The following is a 17,371-nucleotide window of genomic DNA, read 5'->3' as shown; positions in this document are numbered from 1 at the left end:
TTGTCTGTAGTGAGTGATGAGAGAATTAAGAAACTTGTGCTTATTCAAGTCCCTTGCTGGAAACTCGAGCAGGTATTTGAGAGTATGAATTCTGCTCTGGCCACATCTGCAAAAGACCCATTTTGCATTATGCTATGCCATAGAGAGATCTGGGAGAGAGACCAGATCTCTAGTCCTTTGAATCACTCATCCACCAGCCAGGTTGGTCTGGGACCACCTGGAGTTCCTCCTGGCTGAGATTCAATTCAGAGAGCACCTAACTTCATCCTGTGGCTCTGAGTATGCTGGGCTGTGAGCAAACAGCAGGGGCCAGATGGTTTGAGAAGCCCAGAGGTAGACTAGCAGAGAGATTTGAATCAGGCTTCCTGTGGCCGTTCTAGTGCCCGGTCCTTGATGTGTGGAAATGTGACTGACCTTTGCTACCCTGGAGAGTAAGTAGAAGAACATTCACACATGGCTCTCCTCAAACCCCAAATGTCAGCCGGTTACTGGCTTTGCCAGAGCCATTTGCAGATCCTGCTTTGGCAGAGAACTGTGTATAGATTAGGGAAACTGGGACTGGTGGCCAACACTAGAAACTGACCTCTTTCAGGGCTAGAGAGCTGTCAGACCTGGAAATGTCTCCTAGGGTTGGCGCTTGGAGTGGATGGAGCTGAGGTGGACCTTCACAAAGTGCATGGAGGGGAGAGGAGGAGGGAGTGACAGAAAGGTGCCAGCTTCTGCCGGGTATGCATCAATCCACAATAGTCTCACAAAGGCTCGGGCTCCTAGGATTTCTACAGATTCTTTAGAAATTATATGCATCAGAGCTGGGTGCCAGACTTTCTTGGAGACAGGTGCTGCTACTACACATGGGGGAGATGGGAACAATCATGGAGGCATCTACTGAGTCTGGCTGTAGCCAACCATGCTGGTTGGTTCAGCACCAACACAGATGCTTCCTTGGCAGGGTGTAGCTCCTGGTCATGGCAGGGCCAGTCTGGGGCAGAGCTTCCTTCATGGAGTCTGTCAAGGTGGTTTCAAAGAGCCTCAGACCTTCATGGGCTGAATATCAGGCCAGCAAGTCCTTCCATAGGATCCCTAAACTGTGAGGCAGCAGCGCTTGGTGCTGGGATTTCTCTCCAGAGACTGGAAGAAGGCAGGGGAGTATGAGCCACTAGTGGTTCCTCAGCACCTTGGACACCAAAGACCTCACAGAAATGCTCATAAAAATTACTTGGTGCCATCGAAATGGATATAGGTTCCTAAGCTGCTTTATGTTGGCTTCTATTTTCTTTTTACACTATTCAGCTATCTTTTTAACTATATTTCTCAGCCAGATTTCAGCTCTGCTGCCTGACGGATTTTTTTTTTCCCTTTGCAAAATCTTGTCAGTTGCTTTGTTCACCTTGGGTTTGTAGGAAGATCATCTTCAAAATATCTGATGCAGTGCTAGAAATGGCAGCTTTGCAGCCTGATACTGGTGGAAGTTGGCAGGGGGATACCAGTGAGAATTTGGTGATCTGAGGCTTCTGGGCCCATATAGCCTATAAGGGTAAACTGAAACACAAGCCAGAGTGGATGCTGTGTGAGCAAGCAGCAATTCCAGTCTTGTATACAGACTCAGGACTGAGCCTATGTAAGTAGATGTGTAATGAATGCCATGCAGGAGCTACTGGGACAGTAAAGATGTAATTTGTGTCACATAGGATAGATGTTGTGCTTTTCTCGTTGCTGTGTGGCAGTATTATGTCAAGAGACACGAAGAGAAAAAGCAGTTTTAAAGTAGCTCAGCAGTTGAGTCTTTATATTGATTCAAGCCTTTATATCACACATAACAAACTAGAAAAGCCCCATAAGAGAGACAGGTGGTAACAAGTGAGCGTGAATGGGCATGAATCATTTTGTACCAGGTTTGGAAGTGATCCTGTAATTTTTGCTGTTTTCCCATCTCTGCTGTTGGTGCCTAAGGCACTTTCACAGTAATGGTTCAAAGGACACATTCTATATCCTTGGATGCTCTGATAAAAAAAAGTGATTTCTTCTCAGAAGAAAAAAAGTCTTCCAAGGTGAGAAACATTTAGTCATCACTCTATACCACTTGATAATCTGCTACTACTATATATAAGAAAAAATGTGGTCACAAAAGAGGGAAAAAAAGTCATAGATTTTCCTTGAGATGTCCCAGTGGAGAAAGGTGTGGGAGGACACTAGAGAGGGAGGAAAAAATAGGACCTCAGGGAGACCCAAATGGAAATCCTGTCCCTGCAAGAGCCTGCAACTAACATCAATAGGGTAAATATATGGTCTAAATATTTAGAAAAAGTTCAAAGAAATTGGTGGAGATATATTTATAGATGGATCTCTGTTTCATCAGTGTATAAAACTGAATCTACACCATCAACTTCAATTACATTACAAAGGGTTTTTTAACAATAACAATGAAAAACAGAATTTGGCTTCAATTCCTTTATGTAAAAATAGCTCTTGCATTAGATTATCCAGTAGAAAAGTTGAACATTAAATTTTTTTACAATCTACACCACCTGTGAGCATAAACCGTTTATTATATATACATCCTGGCTTGTTAACAGACATTGCAATAGTCTACACCCTGTTGACACGATTTTTCAGCCAGTGGGGTTTCTTGTGGTAATGGGCAAAAATGCAAAGTGGAATGAAAAACAAAGCAGAGGCCAAAAGTCATGAAAAGAACAAGGGAAAACTATCGTTTTTCTAACAAACTCAGGGGCTGACCGTAATGTGGCATTACTTTCATAAAGGGTACAAAGATCTTCACTATCTGCCAGGAGTTTTTTGATATGCTGCAGAGGAAGAGCTGCTTGATTTTGCTTATTTGTAGAGCAGAAACGGCAAGGTCAGTTCTGTAGGTGTAAGAGACATTAGAGGAAACACCTTGTTTCTCTCCTGGATGCTTATTTGAAACAAAAAAACAATATAGAAAGAACTTGTCCTTCCAGCTGAGGAACAAAGTTATTCCAAAATTATAAAAAAGATGGCACAGATTTAACCTTTGATTTTGATCATAACCTTACTTCTGTAGGATTTTGGCCTGGAAGTTCAGTATATAGGATAACAGAAATTATTGTACCAGTAGCTGTGGAGTGTCTATAATCAATCTGATAAAACTTTATTTCTGGAAAATTCCAAGTGATCATTTGTAACCAGTCCCCTGTCTGATAAAAATACAACTCTGTCCACGGTCGAAGCTGAGGTGTTGCAGAAAGAAAATATAAATAAGTTCATTTTATCTTCAAAAGCAGTTTTAAAGGATGTTTGCCTGATGCTTCTGTGCCATAAACCCATTTTATTTTAAGACTTTGCCAAAGCGTATTATCTGTCTGATTTTTGTGTGAAAAAGCCCTCAGAAAGTTACTTTTCAACAATTCCTAATGGCAAAATAACTAAAAATAATCTCTCTATCAGCCTGAGGAGATAGTAATATAAGAAAATTTTTTCTCCCCCCCTACCCCCCTAAAAGTCTCCTTCTGCTGACAAGCTCTCTGATGACCTCCCTTCTGTTTAGAGGGTGAGGAAGATTTGAAAAGCCTGTGTTGATCTGGCAAAGTTTGGTAACCTTAGCTAACTTGGCAATTTGAGCATTTTCAACTGAAATTTGAAGCTAGAGTTTTTTCTTTATTTTTAAATTTAAAGCATATTAACATCAAGTTCTTAATTTAAAAAGACAATGTTAACATTTTTCTGTCTCATTATATTAGTGGCAGTATCTCAGTAAATTTTAAAATGTATTTGAAGAATTTCCTCTTGGGGGCAGCTGGTTTTCCTTTCTGTGCCCTCCTATGCTACGTATTCAATCTTAAATAATTATCTAGGATCTGAGAGTAGAAGACGTGCTTATACATATTACACAACACTTTTATTTTGACAGATATTTTTAGACACTTTAACTTCAGAGAATACACGTTCTTAAGTATGCTGTATGGTATACTGTCTACATTTCTGTAGGGAAATGTTCATATTTTCTGTTGATTTTTGTTGATTTCTTATCAGTGTGTTAGGGATTCAGTGGTGGTGATGCTGGGTGTCCTGGAGCCCGAATTCATCCAGTCTTCATTACATAAGTTTTACTTTCAACCAAGAAAGAACCTTGATGGCTGAGTTAGTCTGAAAAACTACTAGAAAATAAGGTAATTCAGGGTGAATGCTGGCTGTCTCATGCTGTTTCCTCTGTGACTGCCAAACTCACATTTTGTAGGTTCATAAATAATGATCTATTAGCAAAAGTGATAAATATATGTTCTAACTAGCAAAAGTGATCAAGGGATTTTAGGTGGGACTGTGGTCACTGGGTCTACCCTGATCTTTCCCATGCATTGCTCCAGCCATAGTTACAGGGGGTGACTGACTCAGTACTCATGAAACTGTAATTAATGTGTTGCTCCATGCTGGCTGTGAATGCCTGTCAGGCTGGCACCAAGCAGGCTCTGCTCAGCCACGGCTACCTTTCAGACCATCTGGTGGCAGGAGAGGTGAGGACACAAAGGCACCACACACCAAGAGGGGCCCACAGCCCAGGATCACAAGAGGAAGAAAACTCAGCTGTTTTCTTCCCTTGGTCTCAGCTGGACAAAAAAGGTTGTTCTGCAGTTGGGGATGAAGTTAAAGGATGGATGATGCTCCTCACTCCCTGGATATGAGTCCTGCTGCTTGCTCAGTTCACCCACCTGAATGCCTTACCATTGAAATCAACATTTGCTTTACTTTTCTCTGCCCCCTCCTTCAGCACACAGTTTGGTTTCTGTGACCAAGGCAAAGACGTTATCAGTCAAATCTGGTTTTCCATAAACCAGAGATAAATATGTCCTAAAACGAATCTTCCTTTCCCCATGGAGACTGGAGGCTTTCTGACTTTGTGGATTCTCTGTTGACATCATTATATGGATGTTAAAGTCAGGCACTTTCAGAGAGATTAGTGTTAGGGAAGGAAACACAAATCCAGACAGAATAAAAGAAATTTCCACTCCCTTGACAACAAGGAAGGAAGGAAGGAGAGTGGCCATTTCTTGTATGAGAGTAGGAACAGCTGCTGATGGCATTTACCAATTCCCTGAGAAGGTCAGAGTGCCATAAACAATAAGCCTAGAAATGGGAGGTCAGGATATCAGAACCTCCTTTCATTACCAAAAAAGTCTCGGCTGATTCAGAAAAACCCCGCACAAAATCTTTGTATCATCATCGGTGATTGCAATGAAATTACTTATACATGAATATCTAAGGATGACATTACATGGTAACATATAAGAAATAGCCCAAATAAGGCACTGCATAGGTAGAACAGTTTAACGCAAGTCATGTTTCACTGAAAAGGAAGTGGAGATGGAAAATAGATGAATTGAGGTCAGTGTTGTATTATGTGTCCATCAGGCTCCTGCAGTGAGGTCCAAAAAATACATCTTGCTGTTCAATGGGGAATGAAATTTAATGTAAATCACAGTTTTTCATCTTTTTAGTAGAGATTGCCAGCAAGATGATTTCCAGATGAACCTGCCCTATTCTAGTCTCAGTGACTTTCAACGAATGAGAATAAAGTTACCCTTAAAAGCCGGATTCCTACAGCTCTCCTTTTTTTTTCAAATGGGAGCTATCTGAGTCTTTGTGTACATGCGGATTTATTCTAGCCAATGAAAGACTATTAACAGTTTTGCATATGAAGAGCTCCATCAGGTTCAAGTTTCTGCATGCAAAGTCAAATATGAACTTATTTATGCACAAGGAATTATTTTATTCAGTGGCCAAAATCTTTTAGCTAGCACACCATAAAGTAGGCAAAGCATTAGTTCTCAGTTTTCATAGTAAGTGAACAGGGTCAGACTGATGTAACCCAGAGAAAGACTCTTGCCAGATTTTATTCGATCAGAGAGAATAGTTGCAATGTAGTCAATGACTTCAAAGTATATTATAGACCAAGAATTTTCTCTGGTTTTGTTTTATTTGTTTTTTCTACTGTCTGCTTGTCCATGCAGTCTGTGGATCTATTTTAACACTCATTCTTTTCAATTTATTGTCTTCTGTGTGTGTGTATGTGTAGGATAATTGTTTGCAGTTAGAAAGGTCTCCAAATTAGTGTGTCTGTACCACACTAGAATGTGGGTCATCAAAACTATTAAGAGCTGAGAAATATGCAGTGCGGATGTCTGATTCTGGGAAATAGGGTAAATCCTAGGAAAAGGTGCTGTAGAGGAAAGGACAGACACAAAATTTTATTTTGAAGAGAACTGTTGTGAGTCCTTTGAGTCAAGTGCTTCTTACTATTTGTATGCAAACAACAGAAACTAACAAATGACTCAGGATAAACCTGGTCAAGGGCTAAGATCATTATCACCTGGAACCAGAAATGGATGTTCCTCCTTGGAATAGCAGGGAAAGACTGGATGCATTGCAGATGTTTTACATCTTGGCAGAGCAGCTAAATGAACACTCATTATTCTAGGCAAATTCTTGTTTAAAGGTAGAGGCGAATCTATTCTCGGATTTTCTCTGGTGGTCTATACACTGTATATGGCTGCTTTGTTGTGTGCTGCTCTACTATTTGTCTGTTGAATATATACAGCTCTCCTGGGAGCACAGAAGGAGGTGAAGGAATAAAAGACAAGACAGATGCATATTAAGGATGACTGACACTGTGTAACAATTGACAAAAATGTACACAGAAAGGATTTTTTTTGCAGGTCTTACTGGGAAAGAATAGCATAGAAGGAACAGCAAGCACAATACCATTTTCAGCAGATATTCATACCTGAGAAGCTTGAAAGTGAGAGGAGATAATATAATGACGGTATCTCATCCACTAAGCAAACATACAGGCCTGTGCCAGCATGGCTGGACTTTTGATGGTTTAAGAGGCTTCCCTTGTACTCAAAGGCAGGGACACAGGTCCAGGGCAAGAACAGGATGTCTCCCCCTATCCATGGGGCCAGGGCTCTTGGGATGATCTCTGCTGTTATAAGATCACAGCCAAGACCAGGCTGTGATCCTCTGCTCCCATTAAACCTCTGAGCTGACAGCCTCCATCTGTGAGTAGCAGTGCTGCAAATGTGTACAAAGCACCAGCTTTGGCAAGCTTCAAGGCCACCTGAGAGACTTCATGAAGTAAAAGGGATCCTGCAAAGCCCTCACACTGTCTGACATAGAGCTTGATATATAGCTGGCCACATGGTTTCCTCAAAGTTGATTTGGAGACAGTTGTTCTTCCTTCAAAGCATAAGGTTTGCTTAAATATGTTTAGGCTGAGGATTTAGAAAATGTGAGAGTGAGCAGGAAGAAGTACTCCAGACCAACAGCTAAGTTTAAAACTGAAAGGACATAGGTGATTAAATATAATTCTTGGGAGAACCATAGGCTGGCGTGCCTCAGTTCTTGAGGATGCACTTCAGCAAATCTCCCTTTTATAATGAGGCTCAAAGCTGCAGAGGTCGGAAGGTCCTGGGTTTTTGACAAACTCTACTGTAACAAATACCTCTTTTGGAGAAAAAAAAATTGGTAACAATTACTCCCTGTAAAGGATGTTCTTTCATTCATGGATCAGAAATATTTCAAGTTACAACTCATTATAAAGATTCTCTCTGGGCTCCTGTCCAAAAGTAGTGCCAGCTTTCCCCAAGCATTTGAGAAAACACAACTGCCACCATTGGTGCTGCCTAGGAAAAAATCCTTTGATGCTCAGTGGCTGTGGTAGCCAGTCAGCCACTAACACATGCCTGCAGTTTCCTACTGCTGCCTACAAGATACTACCAGGCTGAACAAAGCTGCACGGCTGTGAGCTGAGGTACCACAGCACAAGGTCTTCTAACCCTGCTCACCTCACAGGCATTGCATGGCTCCGAGGGTGGGTTATCTAAACAGGCTGTGGGTGTGATACAGACGAGCTGTATAAATGCTAGCACTGAAGCAGAAAATGTTCTAGCTCAATCACAACAATGTCTTACGGCAGCAGAGAGTCATTCGGCTTTTCCATCATTGCAGGTGTCCACGGTTTCTATGAAATTCAGGGGGAGAACAAGGTTGCTCATAACAGGATGGAGAGAGGCCAGCCTGCTCAGAGCAGAGTGCCAAAGCTAATAACTAGGAAATGTGGAAGGAAGAGGCAAGCCTGAACTCATGCTCGTTTTGGGACTGTAATTCCCTTACAGCAGGCTGCAGTGCTGTAGCAATCCCTAATAAAGATTCAAAGTCCTCCAACCACCCATGGATTTGGATGTTGAAACCAATCACAAAGGATAGAGCTAGTGAGGGTCTGCTCGCCCCTTTTCCAGCACCAGGCAGTTGTTAGATAGGCTGAAGTAATTCTGGTGTCAACTCCAGAGGTGCTTGGGGAAACAGGTAAACGTCAATGTTGTATTTGCAGATGTCAGATGCCTGCAGAATTAGGTGGCCGCTGAGCAGGGAGTTGAAGCCAGGTACCTGCAGAAACAGGCAGCATGTAAATGAAGCTGTGAGTTGGCTCTAACGTGAGGAACACATGGTTTCTCTGCTGGGTAGGTTGTGGAAGGATTGTGAAGGAATGTAATTTGGTAGGTCTCCTTGGGGCAGCTACTTGTGTTGTGAGGTATGCCCCAGGCAAGCCCCAGCTCAGTCCCCAGGGAGTTTCACACCCAGCACTTCTTGCTCCAGATAGGAGTTTCAGGCCCAGCTCCTTGGATGTTGAGTCCACTGTGCCACTGCATGACCTGCAGCTGGGCTTGAGGAGCACTGGCTCCTCTTCGCCTACCAGCTTCCTGTGAGGGGAAGAATTAAATGGCTTTAATGGCTTTATTTGGAGACCCTTCCTGGCCTCAGTGTCAGTAGCTAGCTGAAACCATCTGGGTTTTCTCCTTGGAGAAAGAGGAGTTTTAAGAGGGCACTTCTGTCCATTTACTAGATAAGAGAGACTTATCATTTAATATCTGGAGAAGGTATAACAGACATTTACTTTATTCCTCACCAGGGCAGGATTTCTCACTGTTTAATACTATGTGGCACTCACATTGTGCTAGTTAAGGACAAAGTACTGTACAAATATTAATTAACCTTCACAAGAGTATGAGAAGTTCAGTTTTCAGAGCAGAAAAACCAGAGGGCAGAGATCTTAAGCAAGATCACACACACAGCATCATTGTTGTTCCAGTATCTTTTGCTTTGGGAGATCCTCAGGAGGAAAGGAATAACTTGAGGGGAATGGGGACCTAGTCGGGTCTGCTGAAATGTCTGATGGATGAAGAAGGGGAGAAGCCTTTTGCTGAGCCAAGCACAGGAGAAATGCCTCAGGGATATTGGAGAGCAGGGGTGGACTGCAGAATATGCTCAAGGCCAGCAATAGCAGGTGTGCTGGTGAGATCAAACCAGAGTGAACTGCTTTGAAAGCAGCCCTGACACACAGGGATTAAAATAACTGAAAGGTTTTTGAACTATAGCACCATGTACAAGGTGTTAGGTTTCACCTGTATTGGTCAAATAACTGTTCCAGCAGTGACACTCCAAATGTCAGCACTTGCCAATATTTACCACTGAGTGGCTAGCTCAGAGGAGGGTCTGGCCCTGAGATGCAGTGTTCCTTTGTGATCAAAACCGGAAATATGATGGTAAACATACTGGCAAACGTAAGTGGGAAATAATTTTAAATGGTGACAAATGTGTATCGTATCCCCTTTAAAACCAGATACAGCAGAACCTAGTTTTAATTTCACTGCCACTCGCTGTGTGGAACCACCACTTTCAGTATGTTGCATGGTAATAATGAACATACAGACTTCTAAAAAAGATGTGAAAAATATGTTAAAAGAATTGTAAAATGTATTCCACCAAATTAACTTTTTTTTTCCGTGAAGAATACTTTTATAAATTTAATAAATGAACTCTTACAAATGTTCTCTCCTGAGACACTGCTTACCTTTGCAAATCTGTTAAGAGACTTGGAAAGAATTTAGTGCAGGTGGCAGTTGAAAAAGTCACCTGCAGTCCTGGGATTACTTCTGTCTTCCTACTTTCTTTTTAAAGCAAAAGAATAATGCAACTTGACAGTACAGTATTACCTTGCTGCCCAGAAAGGCGCAGTTTTAAAAGATGCAGTGCCTAAATAAGATTTTCAAATAGTTTTTACTGCTTTTCTTAGTACACAGCCCTTCAAGTTACTGCTCAGGCAGGAGGCTTATTGAACAGCATTTTGTCTGGATAACAGCAATATCAAAGGTATCCAGCTACGGGTTAAGCTTGATTTTATGGATCTGACATTTCTCTTTAAATCATTTTGTCATTCTGCAGCAATTTTCCTGTTTCTTTCTAATGCCTCTGAATTATATAGAGATCAAAAGGAGTATATTCATGGAATAAGGCTGGCAGCCTTTCTTTGATGGTAGGGGAAAGGTGGCTACTTACAAAGAGATATTCATGAGAAGCAAAACAACACAGTTTCCTGTCAAGGACAATTGTGGATTCAGAAGCACAACTTGGACCTTCTGACTCTGAGACAGTTTCAAAATTAACAAAACAGAATTGCCTTGGAGAATAATATTACAAAACACAGTGCTGTCAAGTAAGCTATATAATTCTGTCATATTTTGTTATCTTTACAAATAGCCACTTTAAACACACCAGTGAATTAATATAACTTGCCAGACTATTCTTCTTAGGCTGTGGAGTATATTAATGTATCACTCCAATGTATTAATATTGTGTTGACCAGTATATAAATTTCAGCACTCAGTTTGGCCAGTTCTGGAATATGATTTCATTGGCTTACAGTATCTTAGTTATAAGGTCAGTACAGAAAGCTTCTTAAAGCAAATCTTTCCATAAGTGCAAATGTAAATTTCAATGTCTGCACTCAACATATTGTTGACTCCATCAAAAACTTCTGTCTATCATAAAACCATTTGGGAAAACTAAGCCTATTACCAGAAAATTCAGCTTTTTTTCAAGTTTCAGGTTTGCATTTGAAAAGTAGGCCATTAAAATAACAGATGAGTGCTGCAGAGCACAGATTCCAAGTCATTCCTACCTATAGACACATGGGATAACTTAAAAACTGAAATCAAATCCTTCATAAAGGAATATCTATAAGACAAGCATATTTTTCAAAAATGCTGTTTCCAAAATGCTGTTCACTTTCAAAATACTGAATTTCTAAGACTGAATGACCAAAATGATTTTTAAATTCCCTTTTGGTAGCTAGAAACGACTTTTTATTCAAGACCAAAATCAAGAACAAACACTATTTTGTTGTACTCTGGGCTTGTACACTGAAGTCACTGAAGTGCTATGGAGAACATAATTTGGCACATGGTGTATTTGTTACTTGACACGTGCATGTCAGTAATTGGAATGATGGCAACTGTACACCTGCAGAATTTTGTTTTTCCATGAATGAAAGTCTGGAGTGATTACATTGATACCTATTGGGGGATCCTAATTCAGCAATAATGTCAGAGCCAAATTTGACACCCCTCTGTTTGGTTCTTCACCATAGTGTCAAACTTTGCAGCACACTGGAAAATGTTATAAGGCAACCGCTGGGTTGCTGTAAGTCTGGCACACAACATTGACTGAAGAGCAGGGCTGTAAAAGTGTCTTTAAAAGGACCTTACAAGAACAGGTTTCCCCCAGTGATACAGCATTGCTGACACCCATTATAAGCTTCTGAGTCTTTCCAGAAGCCTAAACATAACCAGGTTGATTCTGGACCCCAGAACTCCCTCCAGCACCCAGATGCACATTAATATCTGTAGAACAAGTGACAACATGCCACCTGACATATCAGGTAGACAGACTCAGCACAATGCTGATGTCTGAAGTGCTTGCGGTTCCCAACAATCTTTTAATTTTCAGGCTACATTTCTTTGTGATTAGTTTGTACTTGTTGTTTCACCTTAACAGCCCTCCTGCCTCCTTGATGTTTACACCCATGTAAATATGCAGCAGTTCTCTCAGCTTTCATTCTTCTAGTGTAAGCAAGGCAAGCAGATTTCAGGGTCTTCTCTTAGACGACTTTCCCCAGTTCCTCATACTGCACCAGCTGCTCTTTATGCCTTTCCCGGGTTGATACCCTCTTTCTGGGGCAGGAATGATCAGCACTGCTTGCTGCAGTCCCTGTCAGTTCTTGCCTATTCCTTTCAGGTGCATTAATATTACATATTCCACTTGTTGTATCAATATCTGTTCCATATTGCAGATGGATGCTCAAATGTATTGTGAGACAGACTGTATCAAACTTGGAGCTTTTAGCCATCCTTCGCTCAACTACTACGTCCTCTCACCTTCTGCATACTCTGCTTTACAGTGGAAGCATTTTTGATTACTTTACCTAACTCCATGACCCCAAGTATGGGGGAATCAAAAGGAGCAAAAAGTAAGATGAGAACGGAGGCTGTCACATGTCCCCTGCTGAAGTAAGCCATGGTGGAGACAAGCTATTACAGCAGCTGTTACTTACTGTGCCCCTTGTCTGTGGACTGTTCCTCTTGCAGCAAGGGTAGAAGGACACAGGTACTCGAACCTCAGGTATCCCACTTCAGTCTGGTACCTCAGCTGAAACATCTAAAGAAGTAGTCCATGCTAAACTACCAGGCTGTAAGCTCTGGTGACTGAACTGAGGATGTATACCCTGTCCTGCAGCTGTAACAGAGCAGAAAGGTTTGCTGGGGAGGGGAGAACAGTTGGGTGCAGTGTCAACTACTTCTGCCCCAGCAAGAATCAACACTGAATTTCTGCTAGATCCTTTAGTGCATCTGCTGCCATCGTCATCGATAAGCGAGTGAGTTAGACCCTCAGTTCAAGTGATGGAGGTCTCCTTTACCGGACTGGGAGCTTGGTATCCAATCCTGGCCAATAGCCCTGTCAGAGGGAATGTTAGCCTTGGCTGCAGAGAGCAAGAAACTCATTTACCTTTGAAAATTCAATATAAGCCTCTCTTGGTGTAAGAACTTGACAGCAGTGTAATAGATGTGTGTGAGTTATTGATTTATCCTTTGGCTTCTGATCTGTCCTTCATTTTATTAACCTAACTTTATATCAGGTTTTATGACTGATTGATAGAGAAGTATAATTTTATTTCCATTTGCAGGAAATGTTTCTTGTGCCACTTTCCATAAAGGAGACAAGTGATCAGTGACACAACCTCTGTGCCTCTATCATCATCTCTGATCACCTGTATCATCCAGAATCTGGTTTTGCCCCCCAGTCAGAGAATTGGAGCAGTTTAAACAGAAGTGCAGGTGTTGAATAGCAAATAATAAACATTACTCTTGTTCATGCATGAAGAAGAGTATCTGTATGAAGACTAGCCATACTCCAAATATCTGTTCAGACATTTTGTGAATATGCACAAATAAGAATGATGGTCAAGCTGCATAACAGTTGCTTCAAATATGAACAAATATCCATAGCTAGCCAGTTCTGTTAGAAATTCACATGAATTTTCTATCACATCTGATCTGAAACACTGAGAATATATTCACTAGTTGCTATTTCCCATCTCCTGTTTGCTGATGGATTCCTCTCCTACATGATGGTTTGCTATCATATATTACTGAAAGATAAGGACACAGTGCTTAAGCACACTACATTCTCATAAGATAACAAAATAGAAAGAAAAAAGTTTGTACCTATATCCTACTTCTGCTGTCAGTCACTAAGACTGATGAGACTGTCTTTTGTTTATTTCTTTTCATTGATGATTGTGGTTTTGCTCAAATCATTGATTTACCATGGATCTAATGATTCTTTTCTGGCTTTCAACTTGAAAAATATCCATGCCCTGGCTCATTACTGTAGTATTTGTCATCAGTACACCACCATCAATCATTTTAAGATCAGACTGGGAAGGTGGAGGGAGAATTTGATAATTTAAAGACATTGTGTAGAAGAGATCTGAAAAACCTTTCTGCTGTAGAGAAAATATTTAAACAATAATAATAAGGCTTTACTGGAATTGGGATTTCTCTAGAAGGTGGGTACTGTGGACTGTGGGTGTTAGAACAACATTACAGATGGTTTTGAGTGTGGAGAATTTTGGAGGTACTTATCCATGTGTTTGGGTATTGTATTGCCAAGGAAATCTTTTATCAGCCTTTGCTTTGGTTTTTATGTTTAAGATCAATGGCTATCAACTCTTAAGCAAAGTATTCAATCAAAGACCTCTGGAAATACACCTTTGCTGCTGTGGAATCGAAAACATGGCTTATCTCAGCACAGGGAGAGGTGGGGACAGTCATGGTTGCTCAGAGTCACAGGGAAATGCCACAAGAGAGAGCTTGGCTGTAGGTTGGACCATGGTGGAGACAAGTTAGTTAACAGGGTTCCTGGCTGGGCAGGTGTCCCAGGCTTCTGCTTTGTCTATCAGGAGATTGAAATTTCAACAGAGTGAAGCAGAGAGGTCAAAGATACAGCTTGCCTGTAAGTATATGCCTGTTCAGGGTCTATTTTCAATCCCCCTGCTCTGGCTGTTGACACATAATGCCAGTTCTGCCCTGTGGAGGTATCTTTGCAAGACATGAAGAGACAAAAGTAGATTGAAGAAAGTGAGCATAGATTCTCACTTTCCAGTGAAGTCCAGGCAGTTTGGTATCTAGTCTGAATTTAATGAGCGTGAAAACTACTGCACTCATGAATTTAAAAACAGGTTGTGATTTATATATCAAGATGATCTTTGAAATCTAACTTTTTTTAATGCCCAAATAACACAATAAATAAAATAACATATAAGCCATATTGACTTCTGCATGCTAAATAATTTCAGCAATTTCAGACTCTTCCATTTTAAAAAAGGCAACATATTGGGAAAATACTTAGGTCCAAATTAATTCTTATTATAGAATAATACTAATTGTATTTCTGTGAGAGTTACTTTCTTGGTCTATAAGGGTCAGGTGAATACCTGGTCTCCATATCTGTACTGTCATAACATGTCCTTGGTGATACCATAAAGATGTCACTGAAAACCCAATCTTATCCAATCTTTTTAATGTGCTACTTAGCTGATGTCTGGCATATTGTAAATTGTGGTTTACTAGGTTTGGACTGATATGCAAATTCTCAGAAAAGTTTAGAGAAATTCTTCAAATACATATAAAAATTTATTTTACTGAGATACTGCCACTTATATCATGAGACAGAAAAATGTTAACATTGTCTTTTTTAAATTAAGAACTTGAAATAAAAATATTTAAAATTAAAAAATAGTCACATCCAGCTTCAAACTTTCTGTTAAAGATGCTCAAGCTTCCAAATTAGCTATGGCTGACAAATTTTGCCAGATCAACACAGGCTTTTCAAACCTGAGCTTAAACCCTAACAGTCTGAAGGAGTAATATGTTGTTGATTGAGTAAAATCTAGAAACGTATACTGATGTATACGAGGGAGTTGGTGATAACTGCTATGTGCAGTCTTCATGTCTGTGATGTAACCACAGTTCACTTAATATAAGAGAAAATGCCCAGCTGGTCCCATTGAACTGAAGGCAGCAAGCTGTGTTCCCTTGACATTAATCTCTGGCAACACATCGTTCTTGAAAATTTAACTTTTCAAAATTACTTGAACTCTTCAGTATTCTTTCCCAAATATTTCCATAAATGACTGACTCTTGTAACTCTGAGATCTTCAGGAGAAGAAGTTTCAGATTGTGGTCAAAAAACATACCTGTTCTCAGAATTTATTTTGCAATGAAGAAAATGTAGCTGATCTTTTAATGTACTGTAAGGTGAAAATAAGGCAGAAGATTAATAATTATGATATAAAGTTTTCCTTAGCGAATGGGCTATGTATTGCTGCTTCATATCTTGAAAAATGTTGAGTAGAACACCATTATTGTAGTAACCAAGTTCTTGTACTTGGCTACAGTAATGACACTGTCTTCAAATAAGAGTGGGAAATAAAGACAAAACCATAATTAGGATCACTGTATCCAAACATATGGAGCAGATAGATACAGAAACCAGTATAAAATTATTTGTCTCTTATATGTTGATCCTTTGAGACTCCAAATAGTTTCTGTCTCACCCTTCTACTTAAATTAAGTTGCCAAACATAAAAACACAGTCTCATTTGGAAAAATATTATAAAAACAACACCAAAAATGCCATCCATCCTCACAATTTACGTTAGTTTATATAATGCTTATGTTATAAAACAGAAAAGAAGCACAGGTATTGCAGGCAGCGTGTGAATGAAACAAGCTGGTATTATAAAAGCATTTGTCCTCTACACAACTATTATTTTCTTCCAGCAGTGAATCTGTACAAAGGTTTCCTACACAGTAAATAAATTAATGGATCTATTTAAAAAGGACAAATATTATACTGCAAGCCACGCTCATGCTATCATGGCCAAACAGATGCTAGAGAAGTAGCATTTTGACATTGTTTTTGCAGAAACAAAAGGTCTGTCACTGAAGTGGTATAACGTTAACAAGAGTGCTGACCTACTTACACACCATAACACTCTGAGGAGTGTCTGGGGAGACAGGAGACCCTAGAGCAGGGCATGTTTTACAAGCCAAGTCATGAAACTATGACCAAGAGCACAACTTTCCTTGTAGCAGCTATTTATCATCGACAGAGAAATATCGGGCAAGTTTATTTCCATCTCAGTACAGATATTTAAGGTTTAGTTGTCTAATTCTCCACTGATTGCCCTAGGCTTCCACTACATTCACTGGAGAGAAACCCACACATGCTATCATTCTGACCTACTTTAACTACCTCCCTCCTTCCAGATGAGATTAATTTCTCCCTGGATGTGACTGCTTCTCTCAGCTCCCTATAATGGGAGGCAGGGTTATAGCTATATATAATACAATATATAATATAGTAAACCATAGTATAATATAATGTATATATAGAATATATGCATTTTCCTCTTTTCTAAAGTTAGTTTCAGTTAAAAGCTAGAGTTTGACAACTAACTTTTTGAGACCCGAGACAGTTCCCACCCATGGTCTAAGAAGAGTGCATATGAGCCATGTAAAGAAATGAGCATGTTCTCATGAGTTTCTTATGAATGTGACAAATGAAATGACCACTGGCTGAATTGATGTGATGTCTGTTCACACTGCACCACAGAGTCTCCCCAGTGAGCGAACGGATAACCTACCTAGCTCTTCAACTTTGATATTCTCAGAGTTTACTTCATGGTGAATCCTAGATGTACCTGCAGTGGAAAAGCTGGATAGCATCACATCTACTCCCCATGGTGACAAAGTAACGGGAAAGGTGTACCCAGCATAGAGAAAATAAATTAGCTGAACTAATTTTACTGAAAAAGGTAAATGTCTGTTATGCAAAAACATCTTCTCTGGGGCATTAAGACTTAAAGTAGTTAGTGTTATTTCCTCTAAGGCTCTAGAATACATTTACCAAACCAGTAAATGTTACTTTGCAGTAG

The sequence above is a fragment of the Athene cunicularia genome (assembly GCF_003259725.1).
Source record: "Athene cunicularia isolate RWA chromosome 3 unlocalized genomic scaffold, athCun1 chr3_part1, whole genome shotgun sequence".
Classification (NCBI taxonomy): domain Eukaryota; kingdom Metazoa; phylum Chordata; class Aves; order Strigiformes; family Strigidae; genus Athene; species Athene cunicularia.
The sequence above is the reverse complement of the archived record's forward strand: the minus strand, read 5'-3'. Positions refer to the sequence as shown.